General features: G+C 42.1%; 1 protein-coding gene and 1 long non-coding RNA gene across 7 annotated transcripts in view; one reads left to right on the top strand and one right to left on the bottom strand.

Moving 5' to 3' along the window:
- Window positions 1-12,236: 12,236 nt before the first annotated feature.
- On the bottom strand, window positions 12,237-13,362 carry LOC140844505 (uncharacterized). The gene is made up of 2 exons (XR_012122934.1): window positions 13,232-13,362; window positions 12,237-12,711 (listed from the first exon to the last, which is right to left on the bottom strand). It is a non-coding gene; the product is annotated as an uncharacterized lncRNA (long non-coding RNA).
- Window positions 12,632-18,655, top strand: part of ZC3H11A (zinc finger CCCH-type containing 11A) — a 41,476-nt gene continuing 35,452 nt past the window's right edge. The window contains exons 1-3 of one of the 6 annotated variants that reach the window (XM_073217110.1): window positions 12,632-12,769; window positions 13,252-13,313; window positions 18,540-18,593. The gene's annotated coding sequence lies outside the window, so the exon portion shown is untranslated. The other 5 variants (XM_073217109.1, XM_073217111.1, XM_073217108.1 and 2 more) reach the window with 5 other exon arrangements.

The following is an 18,655-nucleotide window of genomic DNA, read 5'->3' as shown; positions in this document are numbered from 1 at the left end:
AGAGGAAAATCCATTCTTGATCATCCCAGATCAAGACATAATTCTCCAAGTGCATTCTCATTTTGCAGAATCTCAGATGAAAAGAATATGTACTCAAGGGCTGTTGAGTGGAATGCTCTGAAACGTCAGCTAGGTCAAGTTGGCCGATGGCGTTATCCGGGTCATCTGCATCCTTCCTTATTTTCCTTCTACTGGTTCTATTACTCAAAGAAGAGTGTGGAAGTCTTCAAAATAATTGTGCACTTGTCTGTTTATCCCTGCAGCTCTACCTATTCCATTTGCATGTATTTTGCAGTTTCACTGCTAGTTGCATGCACATTTAGGATTGTTGTGTCTTCTTGGTGAATTGACTCTTTTTGCCATTATTTCAGTCTCTCTTTATCACTGGTAATATTCCTTGTTCTGAAATCAACTTATATCTAACATTAATACAGCCACTACCTCTCCCTTCCTTTCTTACACTTAAAAAAATACTTAAACCTTTTTATTTAAAATAATTTTAGATGAATAGAAAAGTTCCAGAAATAATACAGACATTTCCCACCTAACCTTCCCCAAACATCCCCTAATGTTAACATACTGCATAACTATGATATGATGAGGAAAACTGAGAATGAACCTTGGTACAATATCATTAACTAACCTATATGATTTATTTGGATTTTTATCAGCTTTACCCCAATTTTTTTTTTTTTTCTGTTCCAGGACCTGTTGCAGGATCTCACATAACATTTAACTGCATGTCCCCTTCGCCTCCTCTGATCTGTGACAGCTCCTCATTCTTACCTTGTTGTTCATAACCTTAACACTTTAGAACGTGTTAGTTATTTTGTAAAATATTCCTTGATTGGTGTTTGATGTTTTCTCATGATTACATTGAGATTATACATTTTTTTGGTAGGAAAACTGCATAATCTGCCCTTCCCAGTGCACCATACCTGCAGGTACATGAAGTCGATACGTATTATTACCGATGATGTCTAATCTTCACAGAAAAGTTGATGTAGAACCGGGGCGTGAAAGTTATTTAAGCTTTCATTCATTCATTCAAATATTTAAGGAGTGTGCCCTTTGTGCTAGATACGTTCCTAGGCCCTGGAGATGAAACAGAATAAGACAGAAAATCACTGTGTCCTCATGGAGCACACAGTCCAGTGGGGAGGCAGATAATTAACAAAAAAATAGGATAATTACAGATTGTGACAAGTGCTATAAACAAAAAGAATAGAATGATAAGATAGGGTAACTGGGGAAGAGTTTAGAGTGGTCAGAGAAGGCCTCTCTGAGTGGTTGAACACGAGCGAAGGATGAAGGATGAAAAGGAGCTGGCCAGGTAGAGCTCCCCAAAAGGAATCACAAATACAAGCCTCGGAGGCAGAAGGAGGCAGCGTGCTTGAGGAACAAACAGTGTAGAGAAAAATGAATTCCTATGGCCGGGACTTTCACCTGGCCCTGGTCGGTGGCCCATTGCACACGTGTGGGCAATACGTTATTATTGATGCTATATAAAGAGCTCCGCCCAGTGCTCTGGGCTGCAAGGCTGCAGGAGAGTAGAGGCCAGAGACTGAAACGGCTGCAGGGGCAGAGAGGCCCAGAGGCAGAGACCAGCTTGCTGCACATGACCTGCCCTGAGGCCGACAGGATTCTAGTGCTTGACCTGCCACTGAGGGAATTAAGCACGGTATAAACCCTTTCACCCCAACAACATTCTGTTGTCATATCTGAGTCTCACCGAATCCATAATGAACTTGCTCATGGCCGAAACCCTCAGGCAAGACAAACAGAAAGGAGGCCAGTGTGGCTAAGGTTAGTGAAGGATGGGAAAGGAGCGTGGAGGTGGGCAGCACCTTTTAGGCCATAAGAGGACATCTGGGTTTGAGTTTTATTCCAGTGCCACAGGAAGCCACTTAAGGGTTTTAAGTGGAGAGTGATGTGATCTAATTTCTGTTTTGAAAGTTGCTGTACAGAGAATGTTCTGATAAGGGGCAAGAATGGTAGGATGCAGGGCAACCATCAGGGGGCCTTAGCAGCCATGAGGTTGGCTTGGCTTGGGGCTGAGGCTGTGGACATGGAGAGAAGCAGGTAGATTCGAGATGTGGTTTAGAGGTAGAGCTGACAAGCCTCAGAGGATAGCAGGGATGACTCCTGTGTTTGGGGCCTGAGCAAGGAGATGACGATGAGTAGATGATGTGTCACTTACCAGGATGGGAGAGAATAACCAGAAACAGGTTTGGGAGTGGGGAAGTAAGGGCTCTGCTTTGGATATATTACATCTGAGGTACTTTTAGAGGGCTGAGTAGAAATGTCAAGCAGGTAATTAGATGAAAAGTTTGTAGTTTAGGGGAGTCATGAACCCATAGGCAGTATTTAAAGCCATGGAAGAAGTGGTCCCAAAAAGGGAGACTCAGGGTAGAGGGAAGGAGGTCCCAGCCCTGGGACGCCAACATTTGAGAACTGGAGAGAAAAGCCAGGAAAAGAGACCAAGTGCCTGATGCCATAGGAGGAAGACCAGCAGAGGATGTGGTCACAGGAGCCACGTGAAGACTTTCCAAGAAGGACTGGTCGTCTGTGGCCAAGAATGCCGAAAACTTAAGTGAGAAGGGCATGTTCTTTGACTTGCCAGCACGGGGTACTTGTGACTTCAGTCTCCATCAGGACAGTGGGTTGTTGTGAGGATTGCAGATTATAGTCAATATCCATCATTAGCCTCCTTTTGAATGATTTTATTTTCACAGTGATTCTCTATCAGCCCTTCTCAAACTTTAAAGTTTATTAAAATCACCTGGAGGGCTTGTTAAACTACAGTTTGACTGACTCAGTGGGCCTGAGACTTCACATCCCTAACAACATTGTAGGTGTTGCTGAGCCTCGACTTGTTAGACAAATAGGAAGTAACGGATCTTTCCAGGAGTTACCTTCTGCTCTCGTTCTTGAGGATCCCCATGGCACCTGTGTCCATGAACAGCCCTGGTTACTGCTTGCTAGTTCAGTCCGCTGGTGAAAAGAATGCTAAAGTGCGTTCCTGGTCCCTAACAGCCCCTTGGAGATACTGCTCTGACCAAGTCACCCACTGCTGGCCTCTGCCCTGGCCCTGGGTGGCCAAGCACCTGCCGCCACTACTAATAACGGAACCACGGATCACCGTTCAGCAGAACTCGGACTCTTTCAACAGTGTTGATGTCAGTTCCTTGGCTTAAACCCCAGCAGTCCTGAAGGAATAAAACTACTGACTCCTAAGGCCTTATCGTAGGCCTCTGTAGGTTTTCCCAGGCATTAAAATTTCAGTGAAATGGCAGGGAACATAATCCATCTCCAGAGAGCCCAGTGAGGGCCAAGCCCCAGCAGAGGTAAGCACAGTCAGTTCACATCCATGCGCTACCCCAGAGTCACCTCCCTTGACTTCTGCCTCAAATCACTCTCAGGGCACACAATATATACACTGTTAAAGGGGCTTCCCTTCAGCCCTATGAGTTGAGTCTGGGCCACTGGCCTCAAATCTATTTACTCTTACAGAAATTTTCCTCCGGGAAACTTTCCTTTCTGAACTCTAACTTCAGCTACATCTTCCCAATCTACCAGTAATGTTTTTGTAGCATTGGGGCTACAAGGTCTTAGTGGAGTTGTAGTTCCTGTTCCCTGTGTTTTGTGGGATGGCTCCATTTCTGAAAAACATTGTGGCTGAAGAAAGATACAAGGGATTCCTCCAGAATCCACCAAATTTAGCAACCAAGCCCCCAAAGCAAATAGATGCACTGGGGGAGGGGCTCTTTTAAACTCTCAGCTAGAGCTCAAGGTGCACCCAGACCTGTAAAACACTTAGCATATAATGGTACAGATGTGCAGTAAATGGGAGCAATTACTATTACTGCCTGTTCTGCCCTATAAACTCACCCTTCTCCTCTGCCCAGTTTCCCTTCAGGCTTTCCCTACCCAGCCCAGGTCCTCAACCCTAATCTTGGTCCTCACACCCTGATTGCTAATCTCCCTCCCGGAGTCTGATTGCTAATCTCCCTCCCCAAGTCCTGTCCAAGTCCTGTCCGGGCATTCCCTTGCTTGAGAAACAATGGTACCCTATTTGTAAACATCCAAATTCCTCTCTCTGGATTCAAACCCTGCTCCCTTATCCACCCAATCTTAACATTTACTCCCCCAAACCATTCAAACACACTTGAATGCCTTCAGGCGCAGAGACTATGAAGATGAGCAAAATGTTGCTATTCTCAGGGAACCCAGTTCACAGAAGCAAGGGAGTAGCGAGCCAACTGGTAAACCATGCACCAAGGACTAGGCTGCTGAACCTAGGGTAGAGAAAAGGCATTTTTGGCAGAAGAATCTACTTGTGCAAAAGCATGGGGGCTTGAGGAGTAGGACACATTCAAGTCACTGCAGGTCATTTGATACGACAGAGCAAAGACAGGGAGGTGGACTGGTCATCTTTTTAGGATGAACAGGTAGGCAGGAGAAGGATTTCAAAAAGCGATAGAAGTTTAGCAGGCAATCAATAGATGATTTGTCAATAGAAGCTTTATCCAAAGGCAATGGCAATACCTAAAGGATGTTCAGTAGGGGAGTAAATCTTGATTTAAATATTACAAATTTGGAATTGTTCTGATTCATGGAATTAATGTATTTCAAAGATATTACAATACAGAGAGATTGTGCATTTGTGAACATGGAATAAAAGCTAAGAGGGGTGATCATATAGTCTGACTTATGCCATACGTATTAAGGTCTATCCTACATAAAATAATATTTAGCAGCCTATCAGAGAATGAAAAACTAAAACCATTAGTAAAACTCCCTTTATTTTGCATAGTACTGGGTACCTAAAAAGAATCAGTATTAACTCATTCATTACAGTGATGGAGAAGCTTGAAGCATCAAGGTGGCTTCCAGTCAGTACAGGACAGTCCACGTGAATCCTGCCTCTTCCCATGTGATGGATTATATTACCTGACCAATCAAAAACTTTAGAGACCAAGAGTTCTCTGAAATAGAAGGGTTTATTGAGCCTTTACAGACAAAGCCAGGAAAAGGACTGAGCCCTGGGACCTAAAGTCTGCTTCACACCAGACTCAAGAAACAGGGGACTTTATAAGGGGTCTTAAGGAAAGGAAGTTCTTTAAATTTACATTGGTTGTTGATAAAGAAGGGTGACTAATGTGAAGTAGGGAAAGGCCAAGGATAGGTGTTAGTCCATAGGGAAGACTCATAGATGGCTGTTGATGAAGGTCAGGCACTGTTTACATGCAAGAGGGATGCACCTGTTCCAGGGACCTTCTGGATGATTGTTGAAATGACCTCATCCAGGAATGTGGAGTCCCTGGTTAGCTACGGCCCAGTGCGATTGACTACTTGCCTTCCCTGTCTCTCTCCCCCTTCTCCTGCCCTCGTGTCACTTAATTTTAGGACACCTCATAAATTTTTCCTATCACAGCAACTTAAATTATATGCATTGAAAAGATTCTGAGTAGAGTTAAAAACAAACATGGTATAAAATTCAAGCCCTATAATCATAATGCGTGATCAAAACCGAAAGTTTCTGTGATGACTGCCCTTGTACTGTTCACCATATAAGAATTTATTCACTATGTAAGAATTCGTTCACCATGTAAGAACTTGTTCGTTATGCTTCAGAAGATTGGAGACTGATGAGAATTAGGCTTGAGATGGATTAATGATTGTGCATTGAGCATCGACCTCCCTACACTGAATTTTATTGTTGTTAACAACCATTTGATCAATAAATATGAGAGATGCCCTCTCAAAAAAAAAAAAAAATTCAAGCCCTATAAGGCAGTGAAAAGTAAGCTTCTTCCTGTCCCACCTACAGATTCTCCCTGCCCCCTGACTCCACCCCAAGGCAGCTATTGTTTAGGTCTCTTATAAACTCTTGCACAGATGTTCTATGATATACAAATACAAACATTTTGTAATACTCTGTTGCATGTTTGTACACATTAATACGCAGAGGTACCTAGTGCAAAACACATCATTCTTCTTCGTGACAGCATAGAACTTCATTGTATGGTTGTACTACTTTGCAGTAAATAGCCCTTATAGTATTTATAGACATGTAGGTTCTACCATATCCTTACACATGTGTCATTTTTACATATGATGATAAGCAGAGGATAAACTTCTAGGTGTGGAATTGCTAGGTCAAAGTGTAGAGATGTCTTTTGAAAAACTGGTTTTTACATAATAAAAGTAACACATATATAGTCAAACAAAATTTGCATCAGTACAAAAGGAAAGTTCGTTCAAATTACACTGGCTGTAGATAAAGACTGGGCTGCTGTAAAGTGGGGAGAGTCTGGGGATAGGTGGCTCTTCCACAGCGAAGTCTCGTGGATTGGTTGTTGATGATGGCCAGTGACAATAAAATACAGTAAAAGTACAATGAGTTTCATTTCCACCCAGAGATCCAGCTCTGCTCTCCTTAGTTAACCACTTTTCATAAATGCTCCAGAAAGTTTTCTATGCATAAGCAAGTGAGTGAGTGAGTGTGTGTGTGTGTGTGTGTGTGTGTGTGTTGTGTTTAATGTATACTTGCAATTTAGAAAGAGAAATTCTGTGGTAGTTTGGAAGGGAGACTAAGGAGTGGCAGCAAAGCCAATGAAGGGGCTATCACAGCAAAAATCTGTAAAATAAAGGCCTAAACTAAGGAGAAGCAATGGGAATGGGGAGAGAAATGTAGATACAAGAGATATTTAGGAGATAAAGTCCATAGGATTTCAAAAGTATTTTAATATGGAAGGTGAGGAAAAGCGGAGCCCTTGTCAGTACCTAGATTTCTGACCTTGGTAATGGGGTGGGCGGGGGGCAGTGCCATCCACTAAGACAGTGTTGGGACAAGGTGGTGATTCAGTTTTGGGTGTGCTGAATTTAAAATGTCTCTGAAGCCTCCAATTAAAGATTCATACAGGCAGTTGGACAGACCGGGTGAGCGAAAGAGACCTTAGCGTCACCACATGTAATTAATTCAGCTGGAACGAAGGGAATGGTTGGAGTAGCCCAGGGAGAAAAGAGGGTTTTGGACAGAAACCTGGGGAATGTCAACAATGAACTGAGGGTGAGAGAAAGAGGAACCTGCAAAGAAACCAGGGAACAGACAGCCTGAGAATTTGGAAGGAAACCAAGGCAGAATTTTTGTCCTTTAAACCATGGGATGGGGAATTTAAAGAAAGACAAAATGGTGAATGAGATCAAATGATTGCATAATGATTTGCAGTTGGACAGACGTGGGTGTGAATCTTGGCTTTGTAACTTTACAAGCATTTGTGACAAGAGGTTAATAATATTCCTTATCTAATAATATTAGATAATAGATAACAATCTAATAGAGATATTGTGAGGATTAAATAGGATAATGTATATAAATCTGTTAGCATGGTGCCTGGCACATAATCAACTATCAATAAATGCTGGCTAATAAGGAGAAAAATAAACCCTGAAAAGGATCCACTCAACTTAAAACTAATGATGCTGCCACAGTCATTTCAGAGAAGCCATGAGGATATGAATTCAAATGAAATACACAGAAGAGCATATGAGAAGGGATAAAGCAGCCAAAAAACTTGACAATGGAGATGAGAAACTAGGTGTACCAAAGGGAAACAAGGAGCATAATGCTCCCCAACCCTACCTTTTAAAAAATAGGTGGGGGGAAGGGTTCATCTTACTAGGCTTTGGGGGACAACGAGAGAGACAAGAATACAAGAACCAGAGGGGATAATGGACAGGATCGAGAAGGGGCCACTCTTCAATGCTTCCAGTGACTCTTTACTGTGGTCCTTCCTGATGAAACACAACTTTGCAAATGTCACATCCTCCACCTTTTGGTAGGGACAGCCTTCAAGGAATTCCTATCGCCTGTGGCATATTATTCAAACGTGTTCCCAACATTCAAGGCCCTCCATAATCTTGCTGTCACCTACTTTTACAAGGCTTTCTCCTCCTATAACCTGTGGACTCTTCTCCAGTGGAATTTCTCTCCTCACCCCTTTGGGGGTCTTCCTACCATCCCTTCTTTCCCCATCTTTGCTTATCTCTCACTTCTTTCCCACTGTAGGTCAACTCAAATCTCACTCCCTCCAGAAAGTCTTTCCTGAAACACTGCACTTTTCAATGACCACCTCTTCCTTTCTAACTCCCTCCCTTGAACTAGAGGTTACAGACCAGCTCACAAAGTGATTTTTTGCTTTATTTGAATTAGCTTCCAAATATACAACTCAGAAATTCTCACATAAAAATCTGAATTTCTAGCTTCTCTTGAAAAATCAGAAGACATGATAACACTGGGTCTGCATTCCTCCTGGCTAGAATAGGCTGGAGTTGAGTGCTAACAGCTAGCCTTTTTTCTAGGTTGTGCACTATCAGATTTTATTCTTCTACCTGGCTCACAATAGTCATATACACATGAACCTGACTCATGCAAGCTTTTGAGTTTGTGACCCTAGGTCTAGACCATGGCTGGACCCTTGGTAGTTATTTATGTATATATTTATAATGTCTTCCAGAAAAGATCCACATGGCCAATTCCACATATTATTCCTATTTGGGATTCCCCACAATGCCTAACACAGCCACCTAAACATAGGAGAATAGTTAAGGTAAATGATAATAATGAGAACCTAGCCTGCCTTTTTTTTTAAGCAACCCATCACCCAATAAAACCACAGTTACTTCATTCCAAAATTTAATGCCAAGGGGGAAAAAAAAGTTTATATAAGGAAATATAACAGCCTGAGAAAGTCGTGGGAGGGAAGAAGGGAAGACAGTCCCAGGATGGTCAGTTTCAGTGATACCAGCCCAGGTCTTGCATCTAGAGCAAGGAGTTTGAAGTTTAGCTATTGCATGTAGCAGGTGTTTGTGATTCCCGTGTAAGGCTAGAAGGTTCTGTTGGTCCCTGTTTCCTCTCTCATGTCAGACAACTGAAATCTGAAGGAAGGAAGAAAAAGAGGAAGCATGACTGGTAGTGGTGATGGACACTGAGTTGGAGGAGGGAATAGCTACTCAGGTGACAGTCACCCTCCCATTTTATGAATGAGCAGAGGGCTGATCTGAACCTGTGGTACCCACAGAGGGAGCTAGAGCTTTGGGGTGAGGCTAGGCTAGGATTTGACTCTGCAGCCAACACACCTATCACTGCATGAAGAGGTGTATTTTTCCCATGAAGCTAATGAAGCTTCCCCTTCAGGAGCCCTTACTGGCACAAGCCTCCGGGCAGGGCCTTACCAATGTGTTCATGTGGTCATTATAACTTTGCAAAAGTAAGAACTTTTATTAGCAATGGTTAAGAGCCCTGTTTCTTTTTAATCAGACGCTCTCTCCAATACCTTCCCCTTGGGCAATTTTGGGATCTGGCTAAGAGGAAGTTGAGTTGAGATACAATTATTTTGGATTATATTTATATGGTTTACGGTCACTTTCATATAGAGTTATCGCTGGGCACATACATATAGAAATGGATTTCAAGAATACCCCTATTATCCACTGTGCGGATTCATCTGGGATTATGACCCAAAATTGTAGGGCCAGCGGTCCTATATCTTCTATCCTGATATAAGTGGCGTGTAGATTGCAGAGGAGAGACAAGGTTTGAAATGTATGGAGCCAGAAGCTAGTCTGTGGGAAATTATTCCCATCATCACACACATACAATTTCAAGTGAAGAGCTCGGTTATTAACGCCTGGTACGTCAGCCAGCATCCAAGACGGAGCCCACTGTTTCTGCCTCCTGTTGCTCATGCCCCTGCTTAGTGTTCTCCCACACTGTGCCAGGGTTGATCTGCGTCATCAGCAGATAACGGGAAAAGTGGTAGTATGTCGCTTCCAAGACTAGATCCTAGAAAGCATTGTAGCTTACAGCTTCCGTCTTGGTCTCTCTCTCTCCCATTTCCTGAGCGGCCGCTTGGAGAGGTCCACATAATAAGACGCTGAGGTCTCCTGTTCACAGCTGTAAGAGTGAACTTGGAGACAGATCCTCCGGCCCTTGGGTGACTTGTAGACCTGGTTGACAACTTGATTCCATACTCATGAGAAACCCTGAACCTGACCACCCAGCTGAACTCCATCTGATTCCTGACCCACAGACATCGTGAGATAATAAATGTTTGTTGTTTCAAACCACTAAGTTTTTGGCTAATTTATTATGTAGTAATAGATAACTAATACAAATAGTACATATGGTCATTCTCTCCTGCGCAAGAATATATTCAATAATTCAATATAACTCAAAAAATCATAGTGCTTGTGTATGTAAGAAAACTGATGGAAATTTCCCTAAATTTGGCAATTCTGTACTTTTTATGATGTTACCAATAAGCTGGAGAGTTGAAAGAAACTTTTCTAAGCTATCATTGATAAAGTTATTTTTATGAAAGATAACCACAGGAAAGATGCATTTATTTTTTATTCTCTTCATAGAAAATATTACAAAATTGTTGCCATATGAAGAGGTAAAGAGTATGCATCCAAACATATACAAAAGTGTGTAATGGAGGATTATAGAGGTATGCCAGTGTATTGATTTAAAAATTATGACTTTTTGGGGGCTTGTAAATGTGTAATTTGTTGTGATTTCCTTTCCCAGTCTATGGATATTCACTTGTAAATATAATTTTGTTTCAGCAATTTTGCATTCTTTATGTAGAGGGCTCTATAAAATCTTTGCTCTCACACTGGATATGGTAAAATGTTTTGTCAATTATTTACTGAAAAGACCTAAAGACTGTAATTCATTTAGATTCAAGTTGGGGTTTGAGTAGGGAGAACCTGGCATGTGCCCTTGGTCTATATACTTTACCTCCTTATGATATATAAGGGGGGACAAGCCCATCCACCCCTGAGAATTCTGTTTTTATATATAGGGGGTGGATCTTCATGTGAAATCTCCCCTGGCTTCCAAGGACCTCCTGATTAGTTCTCCCTCTTTTTAATAGCCCCAGACCTTTAATTTCTGCCCTCTTCAATGTTTTAATCTATTATTTTTCTTTTCCCTCTTGGAAGAGAGTAATGGAAAATGAAACATGACTATTTCCATCAATACGGAGCTGCTGAAACTTATTGCAAAACAGTCTTACAGTGTATGGGAGTTGTGAAAAAGAATACGGCAGGCCACTAAGCACTGATGCTCATTAAATATTCGAGATATGTTGTAGAGTAAAAAAGAAAAGCAAACTGCAAAACAATATGCAAAGTTTTAGCCTGTTTGAATCTTTAAAATACTGTTTTTTATTCATTCTAAGATGCACATTCTTTCAAATGCTAACATCTCTGATCAATAGCCTGTCAGCGTTTGATTAGAGGTTTTGTTTTGTTTTGTTTTGGTCTCGGAGGTCTGTAAAATTAGATGCACCTTACAATCAATGATAATTTGATTTGATGAAACAAAATGTTACCAATCAGACCTGGATTTAGAAAGTCCTAGGCTGAAAAAAAACCATTCAGCTGTTTGGAAAGCCCTCTGTTAAACTGAAAAACCCTCGGTATTGTGGCACAGGCAGGACGTGGTTACCAGGAACCTGTTTGTTAGGTCTGGTTGACATGGCAACCAGAGTATTGTTATGTAAGGCAGGGATTGGGGCTAGGATTCTAACGTGGCTTAAACTCACATAAGGAGCCTCAGGACCCCCTGACCTGATACTACCCAATCGTGGGAAGCTGGGACTCCCATGTTGGCTGGTGGAATAAGCCTAAGAGGAAATAAAAGGTGTGGAGTCCCCTGTGCTTGTCAGGCGTATCTTTTAACCCAGGGAGGTAAAATGTTGACGCCTAAGCCAGATCTGTTCAGCCACTAACCCCGGTTGGATCTTGCCATCCTACTATTTCAGTGTAATATATCTAAATATATTTGCATACAAAAAAGTAAGAAAGAATATATGCTGTATTAATGAGAGATTATTTCACAGGAATGAGATTAATGGAGATTTAAAAGTTATACTTTTTTATATTTTTGCATAAACATTTTTTTTAAACCACTTATATGAATCCGTTTTGTAAATGGAGAAAAAAGGTAAAAACATCTAAAAAGGGAAAATACACGATAGTATTAATAATAAGGTGGGGAGCAGTTGTGGCTTTTCCTTTTCATTCTCCAACCCTTAATGAACTTCGTAATGAGCGCGAATTATTTTTCTAATACAAAAGCTTGTTTTAAGAAATAAGAGAAACTCCCCTCAAACCCAATTTCACCTCTTTATATAACAAATGAATACACAAATTCTACAACATCGCGCGAGAAAGGTAGTTTATTTCTAAATTAAATTTATACACGGTTCATAAGATTTATTAAACGCACGCTTTGGTAAAAATAAACTGAGCGCCCATGTCTAAAATAGACACAGTTCTGAGGCTTTCTCGCTTATGACCTCATTTGAGTTACAAAAAATATATATTTTTGTAAATACATATTTACAAACGCAAAGTGAAAGCGCGTGCCTTGCACAGGAGGTGACCCCACGGCCTAGCCACTGCCGCGTCACGTGACCCTGTGACCCGCCCCCCCCACCTCTCCCCCGCGGAGGCCATCTTAAGCATTGCCTCATATAGGAAACTACATCCCCCAGAATCCCCGCGCCCCGCGTCGTGTTGGCACTTCTACCGGCCGGGTCTTAGAACCGAGCCTGTCGTTGGGCGCCATCTTTGACGCTGGCAGTCTTCGATTTCTGCTGGTGCTGCTGCTGTGAGGACGGCGGGCGGCAGTAGCTAAGAAAGAAGAAAGACGTGGCAGCGAGCGGGCGTCGGTGATAGTGTCGGCGGTTCGGTAAAGTTTCTGTTTTCTGGTAACTAGACCCGTTTTTTGATTCCCGGGTGGCTTGGCGCCGGGGAGGTGGGGGAGAGGGCGAGGGGAGTGGCCGCGGCCTCCCCTCGCCCCTGGGTCGCGGCCTAGCCTGGGAAGTCAGAGCGGGTCTTCGGCGCCGCCGTCACGACCTCCGCTCGCCTCCCGGCCGCCGCCCTCGCCGGGGAGGGCCGGGAGCCCAGGCGCGGCTCCCGGCGCCGACCTCCCCACCCCCGCGGCGCCGGCTCCCTTCCCGGCCAGCCCCCCCTCCCCCACATCCGGTGCTGGCTGCGCTCTGCGAGCGCGGGGCAGCCTCGGGGAGCCGCCGTGCCCCCCGACTGCGGAGGGAGACCTGATGCTAGATTGCTTTCTTCGGGGGCATCGGTTTCCTTCGTTTAGCGGACCCCCACCGCCTAAACCCAGCCGAGTGCCCGGAGCTGAATTTACCTACTCTCGTTCCTCTCCAGGGTTCCACTACTTTGGAGATTTTCTCACACTCCACATAGAGAAGGCCACCGACCTTATTCCGGTATCCTACCCTCCTTCCCTACCTTAATTACACTCCCACCCCAGCCCTCCGCATCGGAGTCAAGAACCGCAGGGACACTTCCGTTCTCCTTGTAGAAGTGATGAAACCGTAATGAAGAACAACCCCTAAACTCCCATAATCGGTGCGGATTCCTATGGGGAAGGCCCATATTGTTGACATCTTACAGGCCTTGGTTCTGGATCTTGAGAAGGAGGCTGTGGAACTAGTGATAGCGATGCTTTTTAGGGTTAATGTATGTAGGTACTGGGGGAAGGCGAGGGATCAACCCACAAGGAATGGAAGTGGTTTAAAGCTTATATTTCAGCTTTTGCTGCTCATGTAAGAGTCCAGTTTCTAAGTTAGTTACAGGCTGTAAAGCTTCTTCACTCTAGAACTGTCTGAAAACTAAACTTGGATTAACTCTTGATACAAACAGTAAATTGAAAATGCAGTGACCTTGTTTTTAAATTTTACTCCGAAAGCATGTTTTTTTAGCTACCCACATTTTTTAAAAATGTTAAGAGCTGAAACGGCTCAGCGAGCATTTGCTGTTAATGACCAGTATGTGGAGTCTGACTTAGCTTTCCAGAATTGATATTTGGGGTTTTATTGTCAAATCACAGCCCTAAATGAAGATTGTTGAATGGTGCACTATGTTTTTGTTTAAATGAATTTTCCTGAAATAATTTCAGAAATAAGGGAAATTGCCATTGCTATCATAAGGCATCGTAAAAATGCATATTTTAAAAGCTGAAGCAATTTCAAGCAGATAAGAGTTCTTAATGAAGCAGAAAGAACATGAACCTGGGATTTGGAAGACCTGGCTTCTCATTGCTACTGATTAACTCAACTCTGGGAAAGTGTGCCTGAGTTCTTTTTTCTATAGCATGAGATTGGACTATTTGAATTCAGAACTCAGAGAGTTGGAAGGGATTTTAAAGCCCTTTAAGAGTTTGGGAATGTTCTCCATTGCTGTCACTTTTCCTCCAAAAATAACTGGGCTTGGAAGTCGTTGGTCCAAAGGGAATTTGACTACCCATAGAAACTGGAGACAAGACAATGCAAGCAGAGAGGAACAGCTGTATTTCTGCTTGAGTAATAATCCCACTAACAGATTCTGGTACGAATTTTGGAGACATAAAGAGAATGAATATATGCACCTTAAGTGTACCAGTTTCCTCTCTTTCTCCCGGCAGAAGATGCAGCACTTTTAGTGGTGCTGGGATTCTGGGGTGTGTTCCTATTAACTCTAATACAGATGAAGAAGATGTGGTAGAAGGAAAGATGGTGGCAGAAGGGATGACTAAAGAGGCCAAAATGCCTGCTAAAAAGAAAAGAAAGAAGAGTTTGAGAATTAAGGGTAAAAGGCGACAGAAAAAATTGATCCTTGCAAAAAAGTTCAGTAAGGATTTGGAATCAGGCAGGCCTGCTGCAGATGCCCCTACCTTGTTAGCTTCCAGTGCCCCTGAGCAGGATGAAGAAAGTCTTTTTGAGAGCAATATAGAAAAACAAATCTACCTACCTAGTACCAGAGCCAAGACCTCCATCGTGTGGCACTTCTTTCATGTTGACCCCCAGTATACCTGGCGAGCTATTTGTAACCTCTGTGAAAAAAGTGTTAGCAGGGGTAAACCAGGCAGCCACCTGGGGACATCCACTCTTCAGCGACATCTGCAGGCAAGGCATTCACCTCACTGGACCAGGGCCAATAAATTTGGAGTCACTAGTGGGGAAGAGGATTTTACTTTGGATGTACCTTTATCTCCCTCTTCTGCTGGAAGCAGCGGAAGCTACGACTATATCCCTGCTGATTCATTAGATGATGATAGAATGGGGAAGAAACGTGATAAATCCATATCTGATGCCCTGAGAGCAGAAAGAGGGAGATTTCTCATCAAAAGTAACATTGTCAAGCATTCCTTAATTCCTGGAACTAGAGCCAAGACATCTGCAGTTTGGAATTTTTTTTATACTGATCCACAGCATATCTCAAGAGCAGTGTGTAATATATGTAAAAGAAGTGTGAGCCGGGGTAGGCCAGGTTCTCACTTAGGAACTTCGACACTTCAACGACACCTACAGGCCACACATCCCATCCATTGGGCTGTTGCCAACAAAGACAGTGGTGCAATTGGGAATGGATTAGATGAGACTGAGGCTGAAACTGAGAGAAATGAACTCTTGAGTGATACTTTGCATGGAGAGAAGTCTACAAGCAGCCAAGATTTAACACCTGAGGACCTTAGTGACTCTGATTCAGATGAACTTCCTGTGTTGGAGGTTGAAAATAGAAGATCTGAGAGTCCTGTTCCTGTTGCAGAGCAAGATACTGTGATGTGTGCACAGGAGAGAGAAACAACCTATTGTGAAAATTCAATTTCAAGTCAGATAAGCCAGGCAATTATTCAGATGATTGTGGAGGATATGCATCCTTACAACTACTTCTCAACCCCAGCCTTTCAGAGGTTCATGCAGATAGTGGCTCCTGACTATAGACTACCATCTGAGACTTACTTTTTCTCTAAGGCTGTACCTCAGTTATATGATTGGGTCAGAGAAAAAATTTTTTTAACTTTGGAGAATGTTCAAAGCCAAAAGATTCACCTGACTGTGGACATATGGACCCATGACCCATCCACTGACTATTTCATTGTGACTGTACACTGGGTCTCTTTGGAAACACTATCTTCTCCCAGTAATAGCAGGATCCCCAATTTTAGAAAGTGGGCGGTGCTTTGTGTAACAGGTTTGGCCAAAGACTGTTTGATAAGCAACATTTTACAAGAATTAAATGACCAGATTGGTCTGTGGCTTTCTCCTAATTTCCTGATCCCTAGCATCATTGTTTCTGACAATTCCTCTAGTGTGGTACATGCAATCAAAGATGGTGGTTTTACCCATGTGCCATGCATCCTGCATTGTTTAAATATAGTTATTCAGGACTTCTTCTGTGAGCACAAAAGCATTGAGAATATGTTAATTGCTGCTAGGAAAACCTGTCATCATTTTAGTCATTCGGTCAAAGCCCGTCAGATACTGCAAGAGTTCCAAAATGATCACCAACTTCCATGGAAGAATTTGAAGCAGGATGAAACTGGCCATTGGATTTCTACGTTTTACATGTTAAAGTGGCTCTTGGAACATTGTTATTCAGTTCACCATAGTCTTGGAAGAGCCAGTGGAGTTGTGCTCACCTCCCTTCAGTGGACTCTAATGACTTATGTTTGCGATATTCTTAAACCATTTGAGGAGGCCACCCAGAAAGTGAGTGTGAAGACCACAGGATTGAATCAGGTGCTACCCCTAATCCACCATTTACTCCTTTCTCTGCAGAAACTCAGAGAAGATTTTCAAGTCAGAGGTATTACTCAGGCCCTCAATCTGGTGGACAGTTTATCTCTGAAACTTGAAACCGATACCCTTTTAAGTGCCATGCTCAAATCCAAGCCCTGTATATTGGCTGCTTTGTTAGATCCTTGCTTTAAAAACAGTTTGGAAGACTTTTTTCCTCAAGGTGCTGATTTAGAAATTTATAAGCAGATCCTTGCAGAAGAAGTTTGTAATTATATGGAGTCTTCACCAGAGGTCTGCCATATGGCAGCTTCGGATGCTTCTGATCCCTCAGCTATAGTAGGAACTGATTCATTTACCTCATCTGTCAGAGAAGGCACCTCCAGTTCAGGGTCTCTTGATAGCTCAGCTGCAGATAATGTTGCCATTGGAAGCAAAAGCTTCATGTTTCCTTCTGCTGTTGCAGTAGTGGATGAATACTTCAAAGAGAAGCATTCAGAAATATCAGGAGGTGGTGATCCTTTGAGTTACTGGCAGAGAAAGGTGAGCATATGGCCGGCTTTGACCCAAGTTGCCGTTCAGTATCTAAGCTGCCCCATGTGTAGTTGGCAATCTGAATGTATCTTTACTGCAAATAGCCACTTTCAGCCAAAGCAGATCGTGAGCCTGGACTTCGACAATATAGAACAGCTGATGTTTCTGAAAATGAACTTGAAAAATGTTAACTATGATTATTCTACGTTGGTTCTAAGCTGGGATCCTGAGAATGAAGTTGTTCAAAGTAATAAAAAAGAAATATCTTGATTTCTTTTTCCTTTCTCCATTTAAAATGGGCAACTTATTGCTATGTTACTGTATCCGAGTTGCTATAGTTGTTATATATAGTTACACTAATTATTCTCTAAACACAAGCCTGGGGAAGTTTGTGAAAACACAAAATGTCTTCCTTAGAGGTAATATAATGTTTGACAAAGTGAAGATTAAAGATTTCACAGTAGTAACTCAGTGTAGCTGTCACTTTAAATTTTGTTTATACCAGTTGAGAGAGAAAAGACACTTTTTAATTTAAAAAAATATAGTGCAGCATTGCAAGGCCTTAGGCTGTTTCTGGCTGGTAGATTGAACTGGTAATTGGCTTTAAGTAAAAATTTCTCTTGATGTGAGAAGTTTGATTTCTCTGAAATCAATGAAATTGAGGAAAAAACATAGTAAGCTGGTATTCCTCCCCCCTCTCCCATTTTTCTCTTTCTTTAAAAACCCTGCTTCATAGTTATAACTTGGCAAAAACAAAACTCAAAAAATTGTTTTATATTGGAAATTTTTTATTGCCTCCTCATACTGGTCAGCGTTATAATTTCAACTTACTGAGTGTGATAGAGTTACGTTTTATATACAGAATTGTACCTGTGTAAAAGGGAAACATGAGAGATCAGGAAAAATTTACTTAGTCTTTGAATTGCCTTTTTTAACCTTCGTAAAATAGTGTAAGAGCAGTAAAAATGAAGATTGTATAAGTCTTTTACATAATTTATGGGTGAATGACATAAGATATAATGAGAATTGGAATGAAAGCCCCAGGAGCATACTTTGGACAGACCTGATAGCCATTTCCCAAAGAACATTTCTCTAATTTTAAAGTTATCGTAAATGTCTTTTAAAAAATAAATGGAATGACCCATAATACTGTATTCTTAACTATGAGATTGTTTTGGCCTCTATTCTCAACTGAAAATAAGCAGTCAGTATTTACATGTGTTAGGAATTACTGCCTCACTGGGAGAATAAAGAATTGATCTCAGTCCCTTTCCACTCTGAAAGCATGTTTCTGTGATTAAGTGCGAGGCCAGAAAATAATGACTTTTAGTAAAAGTCTATTAAAAGTTTCAGATTGAATAACTAATGTAAGATCCCAATTTTTCCTTTTTTTCATTTTAGATTTGGGGATATTCCCTGCCCAAAAATTTCCTGGAAAATTGACTAGTATTAAGTGTGAGTAAAAGGTGTCCACTTTTTTTTAAGTTTTGATTTTAGTTTTGTCTTGGATAGTATTT

The sequence above is a fragment of the Manis javanica genome, chromosome 11, assembly GCF_040802235.1.
Source record: "Manis javanica isolate MJ-LG chromosome 11, MJ_LKY, whole genome shotgun sequence".
NCBI classification, from domain to species: Eukaryota; Metazoa; Chordata; class Mammalia; order Pholidota; family Manidae; genus Manis; species Manis javanica.
This window is presented reverse-complemented; position numbering and strand designations above follow the sequence as displayed.